The following is an 18,836-nucleotide window of genomic DNA, read 5'->3' on the forward strand; positions in this document are numbered from 1 at the left end:
GCAAAACTAGCTGGTGGCTGTTAGCTGGAAGCTGGTAGTTGGTAGTTGGAAGCTAGTAGCTGGCAGCTGTTAGATGTAGTTTTTTATATATATTTAGGTGTTTGGCAGCGTAGCTGCAGCTTTTTAGATATATTTAGGTATTTGGCAGAGTAGCTGAAGCTTTTAATAAAACTAATTGGGTGCCAGTGCAGTGCGGCAGAGTGCGCTCGCAACCTAACATCAACCGCATAATCAGTGTCGGTACGTGATTCACTTGATATTAGTGCACGCATAACCCGAATGCAGACGTGTACTTCGTGCAAAGGCAGTAAGAGTGTAATCGGTGGCGAAATAGATAATTTTTTAAACCAACCTCTTTTGATATGAAACCCTTTCCGACCCGACACCGTTTTAATCTAAAACATGTTTTGATCTGGCCCCTTTCGACTCAAAACCGTACTGACATGAACCAAAGTAAATTAACCCTTTTTATCGACTCGTTCCGACCCTAATTTAGTCTTACACATGACCCGAGCTCGTCTGACTCGACTTGTTGCCAATCATAATCGGTAAAGAAGTATATCAATATCATACTCAAATTAAAGAGAATAAAATGCTCTTTTTTATGATGTAATTTGTTTATAAAAGTATTAACGTATGAAAAAGTTATGAACTTTTAAAGAGTCACGAGGGTAGTTAGTTATGAATAATGTTAAAATATGTAACTATTATATAAATTAACAAAAGTTGATGAAAGTTCAAGTACCAAAATTGTAAATTTAATTGTAAAAGCTTCTAGCTTTTTCTCAAACCTAGTAGTAGTAGCGTTTAAAAAATGAGTTTTTTCTCCAAAATTAAAAGCTTAAAGCTTCTCAAACCAAACAAGACTTTTAATTGAGGGACTCATTCTGGTCACTCTTCGAATAACAGGGACTCAATAAGTTTATTTTTTGGGGGAGACTCAATGTGCCTCCGTTCTCAAACCACAGTGATGTAAACCGTAATTTTCTCTACTTAAAAAAACCGGATATTAAAATACATTTTAAAGAATTTTATTTCTTGTCTTGGACGTCGCCTTATTGAATGCTCACAACATATCAAAGACAAACACTCTTGATAGTTAAGTACTTGAAGGGACAATTGTGAGGTTTGTTTCATTTTTGGACTTGAACTGCTGTGCAAATTCTGGAGTAACATTTAATGTTGCTTGTACAACCCCCGGAGACATTGCCTTCCATATCGACGTATTTCCAGCCAGTTGTCCAAACAAAGCCCTGCAAAATAAGTAAAATTATTTTTCAGACATACAAATTCCAATTTTTTTAGAAAAGTTAAAATTCATTTTGACTTTACTTTGAACTAGTTATGACAGAGAAAACTTCCAGTCCAGAGTCATCTGCAATATAAGCAAGCTCATAGTATTGAGGAACAATGAACAAGTCACCTTCTTCAACTTTACTGTCAAATGTTGGATTTCCTAGAAAACCACCCATAATCTTAATCTGACCACTTCCCTTGCAAACATAACAAATCTGGACCGAACCATCGGCTACATAACTCGGGGTCAGCATAGCATTACCCTCCAACTTCACAAATCTTGCACTCAGGCCAAGCTCACTAAGCACGGACAAGTTCTTTTCTGTCAAGTCATTAACAAATCCACCACAATTCACAACAACCGCGTCCGATTAATCATCAATGGTGGCGTATGATACACCTTTGGTGTCATTACTTGGTTCTGGGAATTTGATCCCTTGATCAAGTAGAGTGAGCATTAGATCTTGTTGGCTATTTATAAGCTTTTTTGACTCGGTTTCGTCCAGACCAAAGATTTTACTAACAAAATCAGACTGAAATCCAACAAGATATCCAAGGGGTCCTGACGGAAGAAAGTATGTAAATTGGCCAGGGACTATGGCTTTGCTGCTCTCACCCAAGTAGATAATGACTGCATCCGTATCACCTGCGTTAAACCACCAGGAAGCCAGCCCTGCTAAGGTTGGAACTGCATCCCCTTTCTTGGCTATCAATACCTTTTCCTCTGAACTATTAGCTGAGATCAAACCAATTGTGACAGCACCTATACGTTCATGTTGAACGACTCATATTAATCAAAGAATAATGGCGCAAATAGTGACATAAGTAAACTATTTGAACAACGCATTAGAAAGCCGAGTCGGGCGGACTTTTTGGATCTCAGACCTTTTTTTTTCTTTTAAATCTCATTTATATGCTTATTGATTCACTACTTTAGACACCATGTTTTGTTAAATGAAAATTTCATTTATTTTTTAAATTGGTTATACATAGAAGACCTTCATTACACCACTTATTATAGAAATTGACTATAACACACATGTATTTTCAATGGTGAAGGAGGCTTCTACTATATCTGCACGAAGAGGTAAAAATCTGAGACCTGTATGATTTAATGGTATAAATCAATAGTTGAATTTTATAAATGGTTTAATTAGTTTTTTTAGCTTTAATATGCATGAGGTATTTTAGACCCTTTGGTGTGTAGAAAACTTAAAAGATTTACATTTACACAGTATATAACTATATATAGAATCAATCTAAAAAGATTTTCTCCATTCTTCATATTAATCTGATCCTAATTTTCTCTCCCAATTTTTCTTAATAATAATAAAAATAAAATAAGTTAAAACTTTCTACGTTAAAAAGTAGTGTACTATACAAAATTATTTAGGTTAAAAATTACTAAGAACTGTTTTGTTAAAAATTGTTATATTTTAAGATTGTGTAGGTTAAATATTGTGTAGTGTAGGAAGGTAAAATAACTTTTACTAAAATTGTGTTGGCTAAAAACTTAATTTGTTGTGTATGAAGGTTTACTAGACGGGTGGCCGCGCGATGCATCGGGAAACACATAACGTTGGTAATGGTTCGGTTTAATTTTCAACGGTTCGATTTTGATTTACGATAACAAAAAATCTTTACTAACATTTTGTCTCACGGTTTAGTTTAAATGCTATCAAAAGCGGATTTCAAACATCGCTACTCTTTTTAACTCAAAAAAACTATAGCAATACGTACTCAAATAAAAGAGAATAAAATACTCGTTTTTATGGTGCAATTTAATATATATATATATATATATATATATATATATTAAAAAATTAAATCGTAGGTGGAGGTTGGATTAAAAATAAAATTTAAAAGAATATATGGTTAACGGTTAAAGGTTAGTAAAGTATAAGGGGCAATATTGTAACTATTTTTAACGTATTTCATATTGGAAAACTTTGCCCTATACAACATGCTTTATTAGGTGTACATAATGCTTGGAATGTCGTAAATTACTTATAAATTTAGTGTCCTAATTTGTTCATGAGTGGTATATTATATATAGAATAGATAAATGTGTTATGGTCAATGCTTTCATAGCGGGATCTGGCAGTGAACCGGACGAGCAACCGGTTCACTGGTTCAACCGGATGAACTGGCCGAATAAATTTGGTCAAAAAACAACTATTAGGGTTGAAAAAATTATTTAAAAAAAATATATTTTTTTTCATAGTAAACCATTTCAACCGGTCCGGTTTTTCTGTCGAACCGATTCGAGCAGGCCGATTCTCTGGTAGACAAACGAACTACATAGAACCGGACCGGCCAGTGAATCGAATCCTGATCGGACCGGCCATGTCTCAACAACATTGGTTATGGTGAAAACTGTGAGAACTTTTTAATGTATTTATATCTATTATTTAAACGTACCATAACACTCATGTAACCACTCATATATGTTTCCACCACTACCTCTAATTATAATTTATGTATTGCGTACGACATATTAGTGGGTGTGCGCGTAGAGAGAGATCCTAAAAAATCTTATTGTACGTGTTGAAAAAGTCTAAGTAAGAGTTAGGCTGGATGCATAAATCAATAAATCTGCTGGTTTGTGACGAAAATATTGTCTAAAAGGGTGTACTTGTGATGAGCAGATGTGGGTAGAAGCAAACATATACGGTCACAATAACGTATTCATGTGTGTCAAGAAGTAAAACGACGTACCTTCAAGAACGAAGCCAATTTTGCTGCAATCCGTATAGTGAGGCAGAGTAAAGCCAAGAGGGTGAAGAACAAGTCTTCCGGTACCGAGTTTTAAGTCACTTAACAATGGTACTTTTGCATTTGACCATACGTAATATCCACCGCTATCACCCTCATATGACGTTTGATCGTACTTCTCCACAACCAATTTTGCATCCATCTTGTAACCAAAAAGAAATGTTAAGAGAGGAAGAGGGAGTACATGATTCACAAAGGCCAATTGGGCTGCCTACTTATAGAATAAAAGTACCATCAAGTTGATAATTGGGCCTTGTCATAATAATTGTAATTGAATGTTCTTTAATAATTGCAACTTGGTGATGGATTGCAATGCCGACCTGACAAAGACTACAAATGTTGTTCTATTCAAAGAGGATGGCCCAACGTATGACTTGGCATGCATGTGATCTCAGAAAGATGAGTTATCCTAGTGCAGGGAGGGCCTAGTAGGGACATCCCAATTGTGTACTACTTTTAATTGCCTCGTGTTTTAAACGTGTTAGGATAAACATATCTATATGAATGAAAGAAAACGTATTCATATTCATGTGAATAAATGAAAAGTTTTCAACACCAATTAATTACGTTTAGAGTAAAGTGTCAAAATCGTTCATGAGATTTAGTCGGTTATGCGATTTTCGTCCAAATAGTTTCTTTTTTACAACAGGACCCTTAAGGTTTTCCATTTGTTGTTAATATCGTCCAAATCATTAACTCGTTAGTTTTTCAAAGTTATTTCAGGGATAAAGTTGTCTTTTTATCCTTTTTGTTTGTTTTATAACTTTTAAGTTAACAACCACCGATTTTTTATATTTAATTTATTTATTATTGATAATAATTAATGTATTATATGCATTTAATATTTTAATCCTTAATATTTACCATCAACATCACCAAACACCATCAAAATCCACCACCACCCGATAGCCTCTCAACAGCCAAACCATCCAGTTAACCGGAAAAGTGACCGACCCTCTCACCGTCCCCTTTGATTTTCCGTCAAACTGTAACAGTAGACTCAAGAGTGATGTCGCCATCTGTTAGGTTTGATGAAGGTCGCCGGAAACAATCGGAGAAGATGAACTGAACAAGTGGTGGAGAGTGAGAGAGATCTTGGTGGTTGTCGGCCAGATCTGCATCTCCGGTGACCCTCAAGCGTGGCTCCCTTCGCCTTAATCAACCTGTTCATCTCCGGTGACCCACATCACTCTTAAATCTAGGGTTTCATTTTTTGAACATTGATTTAGGGGGTTAATTGATTTATTTTATCAGTTGCTAAAGTTAGTCTACACGTTTGATCCGTCTCCAGTGTCGCAATCTTAGCTTTAATCTCCGGGCAAACCCCACCATATTCGGTATGATTTTCCATTTCGTAGTTTTGTTTGATTTTTGCAAGTAAACATATACAGGAGAGAGAGAGAGGTGTTCTTGCTAGTCACCGGCCACCGCCAAAGTGACCGGAATTTCAGCGGGAGATGTCGACGAGTGCTTAGAGTTAAGCTTGGTGACTAATTATATTGTTTTGTTTGTTTTATTTTGTAGTTTTACATTTTGCTCACTAAAGATATTAAGGTATTAAATGTATTAAGTAATTGGCTAAAATAATATGGTTTTTGTAGGAAGGATAAGAAGTAATCTTGTTCATTTATTTTGAATACAGAGGGTTGGGATTATTTTAATGGGAAATTAAGTGTGAACATAAGGTAAATGGCATAAAAGAAATAACACATTTGTTGACTTTCTCTTCCACATGCAAAACATATGTCAAATTACCCCATCATTTTAAAACATCCATAACTTTTTTTACGACGTTTTTATTGAAAAACAAATTCACAATAATAACGCGTGTCTTTTTATCTTTCATATGAGTACCATATTGTAATATAAAATTTAAAAAAAATTAGTGGGTTTTTTACAAATTGTGTTTTACCAAATTGTGTTATACAATAGTATTTTTCATTGTGTTTTTTCCATTGTATTTTTTACATTGTGTTATACAATTGTGTTTTTATTGTGTTTTTTTTTTCCATTGTGTTTTTCATAGTGTTTTCCATTGTGTTGGTGGTTGGGCGGTGGAGTGTTGGTGGTTGTAGAGAGTAAATATGTAATTGGGTTTTATGTAAGTGGGTTTTTGAAATTAAATTAAGTGGGTTTTGATATTTAAGTGTTAGACTAAAATACCCTTCTTCCTAGCCTTCTTAGGAAAATCAAACTTCTTATTTGAACCTAACCCATAATAAGTAAACTGAAAAGACCAATATATCTCTGATTTAACATTAAAAAACTAGCACAGTTAACGATTTGGATGATATTGGCAAATGGAAAACCTTAAGGGTCCAATTGTAAAAATGAAACTATTTGGACAAAAATCGCATAACTGACTAAACCTCAGGGATGATTTTGGCACTTTACTCTTACGTTTATCTCCTAAATACTAATTATAACTGTGTATATGCATCTATCACATGTAACAAATGAAATACACACATCAAAAAGTTACTCATTTATATATCTCTTATTCTCTTGTTTCTTTGTCATCTTCAAGTTTAAAGATTAAATTAATAACCTTGTTATAATTTAGTGGTCAAATTATAACACGTTATCAGCACGAATCGCTTGTGTCTTGATCAAGAAGATCAACCAAGTAAGAGGATATCAATAATAAACGAGGTAAACATATTGTTAATAATGATTAAAAAAGGATAACTATAATGGTAAACAAAACAAATATAAAAGACATCTTATTATGAAATTTTACTAATTATAGGACTAATAACTCTCTAACCTTTACTTACTATCTCTCTAACTTTTATATATGCACACTTTATTTATGTACTAACGATTATTTATGTATCACAAACAAGTTCATTATTATTATTATTATCATTATTATTATTATTATTATTCATACTAATTTTACATCTTATTTAATAGATTATCATTTATATCTTATTTATTCTATTACTTACAAAATAGTGTATATATATATATATAATCAGGATAATGTGAGAACTTTTTAGGAATTGAGAACTGTTAGAACCATTTTGGACAAAAAAAACCCAAAAATAAAGAAAATCATAAAACAAAAAAAAAACACAAAAATAAAAAACTAAAAAAACCAAATTTCTTATTTATCATCCCGGTTTCTAAAAAAAACCCGTAAAAAAAAATTCTCGGTTTAGCTAAATTATACATATATGTATTCATATATGTCCAGAGATACGTATTCATACCTTATTTACTATCACTTCTTTCATACATACTTTACATACATGCATACGTTCCTACATACTTTCTTTCATAAAATCCTATGGTATACCATAAGCTATTCTACTTTAAACATCACAGATATTATAAGGGTCTGGTCCCTAACATCACAGATATTATAAGGGGCCGTTCCCTAACATCTCAGATATTATGAGGGTCTGGTCCCTATCATCTCAGATATTATGAGGGTTTGGTCCCTTCTGTCTCGAATAACCATACATTTATCATACGTGCGTACTTTACATATCTTCTAGTTATAAACATATATACATACTCGTTCGTACAATCGTTATGTAACAATACCTTCAATATACAACCACACACGTATCATACACTTACCAATCAAGTAAGTGTATTATCTACCACATAGGAGTATGCACACAGCCCCGAAAACATAACAGTTAAAGGGGCTAGAACTCACCTGGAGTCGGTTTCTCTCCCCGTTAACGGTAATGCCCTTCCTTAGTTGTGCACGGCTAACTGTACAATACATTACGCGTGTCAATTATTCATTAATACTACTTCCTACATCTAAGTTAATGAAACCCTCAACGTTAATGAAACCCTCAACTAACGGGGGTTCGGGGGCAGCGCCCCTGGTAGCGGGGTCTAGGGGCGGCAACCCCTAGCAGGGTCCAAGGGGCAGAGCCCCTGGCTGGAAGAATTTCGCATGGAAGAATTTCGCTTCGCTAACAGTCCTTTAACAAAAATGCATCAGAAAATGAATTTCATGAAATTTCACATGGAAGAATTTCGCATGGAAGAATTTCGCTTCGCATGGAATTTCGCTTCGCATGACTTTTTCGCTTCGCATGGAAATTCGCTTCGCATGACTTTTTCGCTTCGCATGACTGTGCTATGCGAAAATATTGATTTCGCTTCGCATGACTGTGCGATGCGAAATTCTTGCCTTTCGTCGTTTTTACCATTTTAAAGCCATTTTTCTCCTTGTTTCTTCCTTAGGACTCGATTCTACTCTTTTTATAGGTTTTGGGTTATACCAACTTTGTATACCCATGTTTCTCATAGTCCAGACGTCACCTTTTTTTGTTCTATAATACACCCGTGAGGCTAAAACTCACCAAGTTCATGTTTTTCTTACATTTCACAACCCGATCTAGCATTACATCGGTTTGCATGTCGATTCTAACCATAAAACTTAACCCTTTGGCCGAAGCTTACCTTTTTGCTCCGAGTTCGGTTCAGATCTGGACAACCCCGAAGATCTGGACATTTTCTTGATGTTTGAGATACTCGAACACCAAGATCTTCCTTGCTTTAGCCCAGATTCGGATTCGGGTCTTGAGAGAAAATGTGTGTGTTCTTGAGTGTGTGTGTGTGTGGTGGAAAGGAAGAAAGTGGTGAAAGGAATGAGGGGTTGGGTTTATATAGGGGACTATGGGCCTCACAACCCACTCACACTTCTAATTCCATTTATTATCCAAATATTAACACACCCAATTAAGTTAATGACACATAGTTAATTATAAAACTTTCTGTTATTTATAATTCTTATAAAAGCGGATGTTACAAGTCTACCCTCTTTAAAAGAGGTTTCGTCCCCGAAACCTAACTATTATTACTAAACAAATGCGGGTAAAACTTGCGCATCTCTTCTTCGACCTCCCAAGTGGCATCCGATCCCTTACGGTTCTTCTATATCACTTTCACCAAGGGAATAACCTTATGACGAAGCTGCTTCTCCTTGCAATCGACTATCTCAATGGGCTGCTCGATATAGTTTAACTGTTCGTCCACCTTGATGTCCAGCAGTGGCACATGGGATGTGTCGTCGGCTAGACATTTTCTCAAGTGAGAGACATGGAAGGTAGAGTGAATTCCTTCTAGCTCTTCGGGTAGGTCTAGCTTGTAAGCCACTTCGCCCACACGAGCCACGATCTTGAACGGCGGCATACCAATACTTGAATGGTAGCTGTTGTTGTATGAGAATTCTGCCAAGTGCAGATGATCGTCCCAACTTCCTCCAAAGTCTAACACACAAGCACGTAGCATATTCTCAAGGGTTTGGATAGTCCTTTCGGACTGCCCATTGGTTTGAGGATGATACGCCGTGCTGATGTTCAGTCTTGTTCCCATGGCTTCATGGAGCTTTTTCCTAAATCTTAAGGTAAAGCGGGTATCCCTGTGTAACACCCCGTAACCGCAGCGGAAACGTACACGGGATGCCACAGACACATCTGATATCAACAGCATTGCTTATAAGGAAAATACCACTACATTAATTTATAACATATTACATTGTTGCGAGTTTCATTACTGTCTAGGTGTTACACACATATTTTACCGATAAGACATTAATAAATTCATTACAAAACATAGAGCAGCAAGCTTCCAACAGGTAGCACAGATAGTTAAGCACATATCAATCATTCCAACTTGGGCATACCTAGAAAACATGTAAAGAAAACGGGTCAACTACGAATAGTTGGTGAGTTTCACTAATTTAAATAAACACTGACAAATCATTTTAATAATCATTTAATAACAATATAATCATGCTGGGAACTATGTTACCCCAGAACATTTCCATTAACTTCCTGGGAACTATGTTACCCCAGAACAATAATAACCCATGGGAACTATGTTACCCCAGAACAATAACACATGATAAACATTTTATATATTCTGTGCATCAGACCATATATATATAAATGTACAAGTATTTCCATACGATCGGTATGTACTTAAATACTTTAAATAAGACATGTTTTCCGCCCTGGGAAAATATAATTAAAACAATTCATTAAAAGGGGCTCGTGAAAACTCACCTTTTTGTGAGTCGGTGAGTAATATAAGGAACAGCTACGTGCCTGGATCTGTAATATAATATCTAGTCGTTACTATATAATTCCCATAACTTAAATACGTATCAATCGGTACATCTGGGAACATTGTTAACCCAGTACTGTATTCGATTCGGGGACAATGTTAACCCCGTGACACTTCTAAGGACTCAGATTGTGACATTGCTTAGAGTTTGACAGTCAATTTAGTTAAGGTGATGAAATTATAGCTCGGTTTGACACCCCGTTTGGCCGTGCGGCCCGTTTCCGGTATTTCGGTGTCGGAAACGGTAAAATCGGGTAAAATTACCCAAATCATCCGAATTATTTTCGGATGATTTATTTTTACCTAATTTACTTAGATTTATGAAAATAGTCCATTTTTAAAGTTTTCGTGTACCAGTCAGCTCGCTTATGCGAACTTTGCCGGTTTACACGTTTTAAGCTTTAAATATTTGTTTTTACGTTCTTTTTAGCACAAATAATTACCCGTTTAGTCTCGGGTCTTGAATTTTTGCACAAAACTTATTTTGACAGAAAGAAAATTTTACAAAATTTTTCCAGATTTATTTTCTTATATTTACATTTATTTATCTATTTTTAAATCTTATTAAAACACTAAATATGTCAAAAATACCAAAACACTTTAGAAAAATCCCAAATTTTTCTGGGATGATCTCTGTCATCCTCATAACTTCCTGGAATTTTTCCAGATTTATTTTCCTATATTTACATTTATTTATCTATTTTTAAATCTTATTAAAACACTAAATATGTCAAAAATACCAAAACACTTTAGAAAAATCCCAAATTTTTCTGGGATGATCCTTGCCATCCTCATAACTCCCTGGAATTTTTCCAGAATTTAAAACTCATTTTTCAAGCCATTTTCACCCAAAACCGAGCTAGAAAGCCCTAGAACTCGTTTCACCGAAAAGCCTACTTAGACTTTTCCAACTGAGCTCAAATTTTGTGGGTGACTTTTATATGTTATAAAAAGCTTATCTTAAAGTTTCCAGAATTTTTCATCATGTTTAGCTATTTTTCACTATTTTTGGCCAAAACCGAGCATTAAATTCACCAAATATTCATCTTTTATCCAAAAATTACCAAAAATTCACAGATCTCATATTTTCATGTGTAGATCATCTCTGTGAAATTTCGTGACCCGACTCTAAGCACACGAAAATCTGTCCAAATCTCATATACACACGAAAACCGAACTATCTTGTGTTTTCTAGCTTTAGATCGCAAAGATCTTGGTTTCTAGCCTTTGCTAGCCGCTAGATACAACACTTACAAGCACCATAACACTATACCAAGAAAACTATACCAACAATCAAACCATTTCTTTCATAGTGTCGGTTTTTAAGTAAAAACAAAGGTTTTAACCGTAGAAATCCATTCCCGACTCTTTTTACTCATTTCTTGGACCATGATCCCTTGTATAACATGTATACATCTCTTGATCATGCAAGAGTCGGTTTCATCTCGGGTTTTCACCCGTCTTTCACATGGAAAACTCATTTGACAAGATTTCAACCGTAAAAATTCATTCTAAACACTTTTAACTAATTACTTGGATCAAGATCCTTTGTATAACTTGTATACATCCCTTGATCACACGAGAATCGGTTTCATCTCGGGTTTTCACCCATTTTTCACATGAAAACCTCCTTTTCTCAAGAATTATGAAATTAGAAACAAGAATCAAGCTTCAAAACATGTATTATACCTTGTGTTCTTGGTTAAAACTCAAGAATTTGGTTGAACACTTGAAGATTTGAGAGTGTTTGGAGAGTTTTTGAGTGAGTTTGATGTTAAAAAAAAATATGAAAGTGTATAATTGAGTGTATAAAGGGGCCGGCCAAGATGGTGGGGTGGGAGGGCCCCACAAGTTCAATATTAGCCACACATTTGGATTACACAATCCGGATAATGTTGTGGATAATCTGGTTCAGTTCGTTTCTCGTTTAAACTCGTAATTCGGCTTAAAACGAGCCTAAAATGGTTGTTTTTCGGGTTAAAATAAAATTTATATAAAACTGATTTAAAAACTTAACCCATGACATTAAAACATCATATTGTCGGTATTTGTGCATCTTTTTCGGTTTGATTGATCGTCTCTTGCTTGGTTTGGTGTTAAAGGTTTCGTTTAGCGTACCGACGTACCATTAAATCGAAATCCTTTTTCTGTGCTATAATTCACCTATCCCGAAGCATTAATACTTCGTAAACATCACTAAACATTATATACTCCGTCTATAATGTAATTCCCGATTCGTTCGGGTTTCAATAATCGTTCATTGGTTAGTTGTAATTCCAATACGATTCACTATATACTCGAGTATGATTCGTACTGTGAATCATATATACTCGTATAAACGTACTATAACACATATAGTCAATATTAAATAACACGTAAATAGTATATTCCGGCTAGGGTATACCTGGATTTGCCGGAATCGTTACATTCTCCCCCCGTTATAAAAATTTCGTCCTCGAAATTTTACGCGACAACTACTTCCTTTTGAGGAAATAGGTGGGGGTATTTATTCCGAAATTCGTCCTTTCGTTCCCAAGTAAATTCTGGGCCTCGTTGCGAATTCCATCTAACTTTGACCAACGAGATCTTATTGTGTCTAAGTTGCTTGATTTTACCGTCCACTATTTCGATGGGCTCCTCTACGAAGTTGAGCCTATCACTTATTTGAACACCCTCTAAGGGTAACACCGATGTCTCATCCGACAGACATCTTTTTAAATTTGACACATGAAACACGTTATGAACTGCACTTAGTTCCTCAGGCAGTTCTAGTCGGTAAGCTACCGGACCGATCTTTGCAGTGATGTTGAATGGTCCAATGTATCTAGGGGCCAATTTCCCCGCCTTTCCAAATCTGACCACTCCTTTCCAGGGTGATACTTTCAAAAACACTTTATCACCTTTCTCGAATGATAACGGTTTTCTACGAGTATCGGCATAACTCTTCTGCCGATCCCGCGCAGCTTTCAGGTTGTTCTTAATTTCAATAATCTTGCTGGTCGTCTCCTGGACCAGATCCGATCTAATGATCTGCGGGTCACCCACTTCAGACCAGCAAAGTGGTGATCGGCACTTCCGCCCATACAATGCTTCATAAGGTGCTGCCTTTATACTGCTATGGTAACTGTTATTATAGGAAAATTCAACGAGTGGGAGATGTGATCCCAATTTCCCTTAAAGTCCAGTACGCAGGCACGAAGCAAATCCTCCAAAGTTTGAATGGTCCTCTCAGACTGACCATCGGTCTGAGGGTGGTAAGCGTGCTTAGGTCAATACGTGTTCCCAATGCTTCTTGAACAGCTTGCCAAAGTTTGGAGGTGAAATGGCTATCCCTATCGGAGATGATCGAGATGGGGATGCCATGACGAGACACTATTTCATTTATATAAATTTGCGCGAGTCTCTCGGTGTTATAATTGTTTCTAATTGGAATAAAATGTGCCGATTTGGTTAATCTATCCACGATTACCCAAATTGCATCATTTCCCCGGGATGTCTTAGGGAGGTGTGTCACGAAATCCATTGTGATTTGCTCCCATTTCCATTCGGGAATCTCCGGTTGTTGTAACATCCCCGAGGGTTTCTGGTGTTCCACCTTAACCCTCGCACACGTCGTACACTTGCCGACGTAGGTGGCTATATCCTTTTTCATACCTGGCCACCAGTAAAATTCTTTCACATCCTTGTACATTTTATCCGATCCCGGATGTATGGAATATTTCGATTTATGCGCTTCGTCCATGATTAATTCACGAAGGTCATGGAGGGTCGGAATCCAAATCCGACTTTTGAAATAGAGAATTTCGTCCACACGCTGTTCGAAATTCTTCTCGTTCCCGAAAAGTCCTTCTTTATCCAATTGGTCCTCTTTCAACGCCTCGCGTTGAGCGACTCGAATCAAATCCGAAAGGCTCGATTGGACTACCATTCCCAACGCTCGCACGCGTAGTGGCTTAACTCGATCTTTCCTACTCAAGGCATCGGCTACAACGTTAGCCTTGCCGGGGTGATATCGGATGTCACAGTCATAGTCACTTAGTAACTCGACCCACCTTCGTTGTCTCATATTCAGTTCTTTCTGATCGAATATGTGCTGCAAACTTTTATGATCAGTGAAGATGGTGCACTTTGTACCGTAGAGATAGTGTCTCCAGATTTTAAGTGCAAAGATGACTGCTCCCAGTTCCAAGTCATGAGTAGTGTAGTTTTTCTCATGAACTTTTAACTGTCGAGACGCATAGGCTATGACCTTTTTATTTTGCATCAACACGCATCCTAACCCTTTACGGGATGCGTCACAATATACAACAAATCCATCGTCTCCGTCGGGGAGACTTAAGATTGGTGCTTGGCACAATCTTTGCTTTAGCGTTTGAAACGCCGTTTCCTGCTCTTCACCCCATTCATATTTCCGATCCTTTTGAGTCAGGAGGGTTAAAGGTTGGGCGATGCTGGAAAAGTTCTCTATAAATCGACGATAGTATCCAGCTAAGCCTAAGAATTGGCGGATTTCCTTCGGAGATTTAGGCGCTTGCCAATCCTTAATTGCTTCAACTTTGCTCGGATCAACGTGTATTCCTTGGTGGTTTATAACGTGACCGAGGAATTGCACCTCTTGTAACCAGAAGTTACACTTGGAGAATTTTGCATACAACTTCTCCTGATCCAAAAGCTCCAAAATTAACCTCAAATGTCGCTCATGTTCTTCTTTACTTTTTGAATATATTAAAATATCGTCAATAAATACAATGACGAATTTGTCGAGGTAGGGTTTACAGACTCGGTTCATGAGATCCATGAACACCGCTGGCGCATTTGTTAGCCCAAAAGGCATAACTAAAAATTCGTAGTGGCCGTAGCGAGTCCGAAACGCGGTTTTTGGGATATCCTCCTCTTGAATTCTAACTTGGTGGTATCCCGATCTAAGATCAATTTTTGAGAAGTAGCTCGCACCTTGTAGTTGGTCGAACAAATCATCGATTCGGGGAAGAGGATACCTATTTTTGATGGTTAACTTGTTCAATTCCCTGTAGTCAATGCACATTCGAAGGCTTCCGTCCTTCTTTTTCACGAATAGTACGGGTGCACCCCACGGGGAATAGCTGGGACGAATAAATCCCTTATCCAACAATTCCTGCAACTGGTTGGATAGTTCTTGCATCTCGGACGGTGCAAGTCTGTAAGGGGCCTTAGCAATAGGGCCGGCTTGAGGTAATAAGTCGATTCTGAATTCGACTTGTCGGGTTGGCGGTAAACCAGGAAGTTCTTTTGGGAAAACTTGTGGAAATTCGCGTACCACGGGAATATCGTCCACTCGTTTTTCCTCAGAATCAGTGGCCGTCAGGCTCGCTAGATACGCCACACATCCCTGACGCATATATTTTAGCGCCTTGAGGTGAGATATAAATGGCATCATGGTGCCGGATTTTTCTCCCTGCACTAATACCTCCTCGTCATCCGACACCCGGATCTTGACGGTTTTCCTTTCACAGTTTATTTCTACCCTATTACGTGCCAACCAATCCATTCCCACTATCACGTCAAAACTACCCAATTCTACCGGTAACAAGTCAATCAGGAAGGATTGTTCGCTCAGAATAAAAGGGCAATTCCGAACAATCCGATTAACTATCATGGTTTTACCGTTAGCGACTTCTACGGTGTAAGGTTCTATGGTTTCACCAATAGGAAGGTTTGCTATCGAAAGGAATCTAACGGAGACAAAACTTCTATCGGCGCCTGTATCAAATAATACAGAAGCGTAATGATCAGAGACGAGGAAGGTACCTGTCACTACGCTGGGGTCCTGGCGCGCCTCGTTCGCTCCCATCACAAATGCTCGGCCTCGCGCCGGATTGGACGACGATGGCTGACCCGCGAGTTGTCTCCCGTTTCCTCCCAGATTCAGTTTCGGGCAGTTCCTCTTGAAGTGATCCGTGCTGCCGCATTCGTAGCAAGCACGGCTAGTGGTCACCATCTGGTTTCCTTGCGGGTTCTGCTGTCGGGCTGGTTGAGTTCTAAATGGTTGCGCACGAATAGGTTGCGGTTGACGGTTCAGGTTGTTCAGATTTGTCTTACAATTTGGTGCGTAGTGTCCAACCCTGCCACACCGGTGGCACACCACCTCCTTGCACACGCCACTATGGTGGTAACCACATTTCCCACATTTAGGAAACGTTCCCCTCTGCGGTTCATGCCTTCCGCCCGAACTAGTCATGGCGTAGTTCTGGGCAGTAGGTCTAGCACGCTTACCTTGCTGTTTCTCTCGGATCCTATTGTCATACGTACCTCGCTTTCCCCCAGCCGACTCTCCTGTTGCCTTTATCGATCCGCTCCTTAAGAAATCATACGTGACAATACCAGCCTGTGTCACTGCACCCTCATACGTCTGGTGTCCTCCCGCGTTAACTATACTCCTCACTACTGGAGTAAGTCCCCAAATATAACGTTCCACCCTCTTTGACTCTGGGGTGACCAACCACGGCACTAATCGTGACAGTTCATTAAACCGGTTGGTATATCCCAAGTGGTCCGCCCCATGCATCTCTAGGTTCCACAACTCATGTTCCAGTTTCTGCAATTCATTCTTTGGGCAGAAATGTTTCAAAACAAGATCCTTAAGCTCTGTCCAGGTCATGCGGTTTGTCGCCGCCTGACCTCGAGTCTGTACTATGGTGTTCCACCATGTCAAAGCATGGTCTGTGAACGTACAGGTGGCGTACTTAACGACACAATCCTCGGGACAGTTACTGATATTCACCACTGATTCTATTTTCTCTATCCATTTCACTAACCCATTCGGTCCTTCCGACCCGTTAAACTCTAAAGGCTTGCATAACATAAAGTCCTTGATTGAACAACCCCTGGATGGTCCAGTGCGGTTGGTCTCTACGGTAGGTATAGGGCCATTACTGTCTGTAGCGACCACCGTAGGCGGTGCGTCATTACTCGGAATCGTGTTATCAGTAGGTGGAGGATTAGCATTATGTTCCCCGCCATTATTTATGGGCGTTTGATTGCTCGGAGGGTTTGGATTAGATGAATTATTAATACTGGCGGCGATGCGCGATACTATATCCGGTATCGCCGCCTCCAACTGCTGAGCAATCAAACGGCTCACATCTACTTCCGATATTTTCGTTGATCGTTTCGGTGCCATTCTACACAATCATCAAAGAAATATATATAATCAATACCATCTCAAAATATAAAACACAATACATATTTCATTCATTAGTAAACATTGATTCATATTACACAAACATCAATTTACATACTTTCAGTCAACATTACATAACTAGTTTTATTACAAGGGCCCTATGTTGGTATCATCTCGACATAACCCGTAAAGGGGTCAGTGCTTGAACGATACCCAAAAGTATCTAAAGTGATATGCCCTACAAGAGACCCCCTATGGGCCAGTGGTTGTACTATAACTAAACAAGATTCACTCCGTGTTAGTATCACCACTAACTACTTACACGGAGTATCAAAAAGCGGTTCAAGATTCTACCATCTAACACATCTACACATGGTGGTAAACCAACCCCACCAACACCGCCACCAGCACCACCAACACTGCCACCATAACCCGGATTCGGGTTTCCATCTGGCCGATCAACCAGTGGGAGTATGAGCACTCCCTCTTTAACTGGTTAGTAGCATACTGGTGGTCCAGTATGCTGTCCCCGAGGTATGCCCGCCTCTGTACCCCCACAACCAGGGCGGCAGAGTGCTCGTTCACCTGTTCGGTGAGAACACGTAGCCAAGCCGCCAAGTCCCGTTCCTGTCTCGGAAGACCCCACACAGGTAGGGTCGCAGGCTCGGGCTGGGGGCGGGAAGACTCGCCCCGGTGGTATGTGGATCTGGGTGGGGTAACAGTGGGCGGAACATACGGGACACTGATCCGCGCCGTGAGGCGGGGACCGTGTCTGGGGGGAATCGGGGCGGTCTGTGGTGCGGGCGGGGTAGGAGACTTGGTAACCCTAGCAGGGGAGGGTAAACTAGCACTCCTAGCTGGGGTGGTATGTCTAGAAGTACTATGACTAGCCTCCGAAGGCTCGGAGCTGGGTGCTACACTTGGGCTTCCAGAGTCCCCGGAACTGACCTCTTCCGGGTCCTCTTCCGTCGACACACTAGGTGTTCTTGCCATTTTTACATGCACACAAGTTAACAAACATATAGTCCCTTTCCATAGTGTAATTCATAATTAAATTAATCATGCACTTACTTATACAATTTTGCCACATAGTAATATTATTATACATTTACACATATGTTGCCAATTTCTACCTATTTAAGTCCCCCGTGACTTCCCCTGAATTCCCTCGTGCAGACAAGCCTGTTATTATGTTCCGGACCATAATAACCCACTTGTCCATCCAAGTTCATCCCGATCTCGTCACAATATATTATTAGTTGATATTCAGATCCTATAATACTTGAGCTACTGGTTATATTTTAGGTATCTCTTTCAGACATCCTAATTCTTTATAACCAATGGCTCTGATACCAAGTTCTGTAACACCCCGTAACCGCAGCGGAAACGTACACGGGATGCCACTGACACATCTGATATCAACAGCATTGCTTATAAGGAAAATACCACTACATTAATTTATAACATATTACATTGTTGCGAGTTTCATTACTGTCTAGGTGTTACA

The 18,836-nt window shown here is 38.7% G+C and overlaps 1 pseudogene across 1 annotated transcript; it reads right to left on the reverse strand.

Annotated features, from left to right (window-relative positions):
- Positions 1-1,023: 1,023 nt before the first annotated feature.
- On the reverse strand, positions 1,024-4,230 carry LOC143619410 (12S seed storage protein CRD-like; annotated as a pseudogene). The gene is made up of 3 exons (XR_013151180.1): positions 4,015-4,230; positions 1,333-2,059; positions 1,024-1,253 (listed from the first exon to the last, which is right to left on the reverse strand). The product of XR_013151180.1 is annotated as a 12S seed storage protein CRD-like (transcript).
- Positions 4,231-18,836: the final 14,606 nt, after the last annotated feature.

This window comes from Bidens hawaiensis, unplaced genomic scaffold, assembly GCF_021521415.1.
Source record: "Bidens hawaiensis isolate Kalapana, Puna unplaced genomic scaffold, B.hawaiensis_p1.1 tig00002438_1, whole genome shotgun sequence".
In the NCBI taxonomy this organism is placed as follows: domain Eukaryota; kingdom Viridiplantae; phylum Streptophyta; class Magnoliopsida; order Asterales; family Asteraceae; genus Bidens; species Bidens hawaiensis.